A 1,365-nucleotide genomic window follows, 5' to 3' on the forward strand; every position below is an offset into this window, starting at 1 on the left:
GCGTCAGTTGTCAGTTGCCCCATCTGGCTCAGCAGGGGTCCAATGTTGCCTCTGCTTTTCCTCCGGCTCCCCACATATCTGAAAAAGGACTTCTTATTGTCCTTGATGCTCAAAGCTAGCTGGAGTTCAGTTGCAGCCTTGGCTTTCCTGGTCTGCTCCCTACAGGACCGGACCAGTGCAGAATAATCCTCCTTGGAGGTGACTCCCATCCTCCATCCTTTGTAGGCCTTTCTTTTTAGCCTCAGGAGATCTGCTAGGTCCCTGGAGAGCCAGGGGGGCTGCTGTGCCCTCTTGCTGCCTTTCCTCCGAGATGGAATAGACTTAGTTTGTGCATTGAGGATCGCTCCCTTGAGGAGCAACCACTCCTCTTGAACTCCCCTCTCCCTGTGGTCACGGTCCCTTAGGGCCTCACTGACAAGCCTCCTGAGCTTGTCAAAGTCGGCTTTCCTGAAGTCAAGGACTTGCGCGTTGCTGACCGACTTGCCAGCTTTTCGGCGGATGGTGAAGGTGATCATGGTCGCTGTCACCCAGCTTCCCTTCGATCACTAGGTCGCCGACTAGGTCATCCCCAGTAGCCAGTACCAGGTCGAGCAGCGCTTTGCCTCTCGTTGGCCCGTGGACTTCTTGAGTCAGGTAGAGGTCATCCACGCACGAGAGGAAGCTCTGCGACCGCTCAGATTTTGCTGAGTGATCCTCCCATGAGATGTCTGGGTAATTAAAGTCACCCATGATAACCATGGTCCTGGAGCAAGCTGCCTCAGCCAGTTCCTGGGCAAACTCCTGGTCAAGCTCAGGACTTTGGGTGGGAGGTCTGTAATAGACTCCCACCATTGTGTCCCCTGTGCTGTGTTCCCCACGGATTTTAACCCAGAGGGTCTCCAGTCGTCCACCCTGGTCGCCAATATCAGCTTGCAGGGATGTGTAGTTTTCCTTAACATAGAGAGCTACCCCCCCCGCCCCTTTTCTCTACACGATCCCTCCTGTACCGGGTATAGCCATCTATCCCCGTGGTCCAGTCATGGGTGGAGTCCCACCAGGTCTCCGTTATCCCTATGACATCGTAATTGTTTGCACTGAGCATGAGGATGAGCTCCTCCTGCTTATTCCCCAAGCTCCTGGCATTAGTGTACAGGCAGGCAAGTGCCCCCTGGGGGGCTCCTTCCTTGCACACAGATTTTACCAGGGCTGGGGCAGGGGTGGGCTCCCTGAAGCGCCGTGATCTGCTGGCTTTGCAAGGATTGCTCAGCGGGCCAGCAGTTTAAAGCTCGGTGGAGCAGGTCAGCCAGTCTGGCTGAGAAGAGCCTCCTCCCTAGGGGAGAGAGGTGGAGGCCATCTCTTCCCAGCAGCTCCCCGCCTCTCTCCCCC

The sequence above is a fragment of the Alligator sinensis genome, unplaced genomic scaffold, assembly GCF_000455745.1.
Source record: "Alligator sinensis unplaced genomic scaffold, ASM45574v1 scaffold554_1, whole genome shotgun sequence".
Classification (NCBI taxonomy): Eukaryota; Metazoa; Chordata; order Crocodylia; family Alligatoridae; genus Alligator; species Alligator sinensis.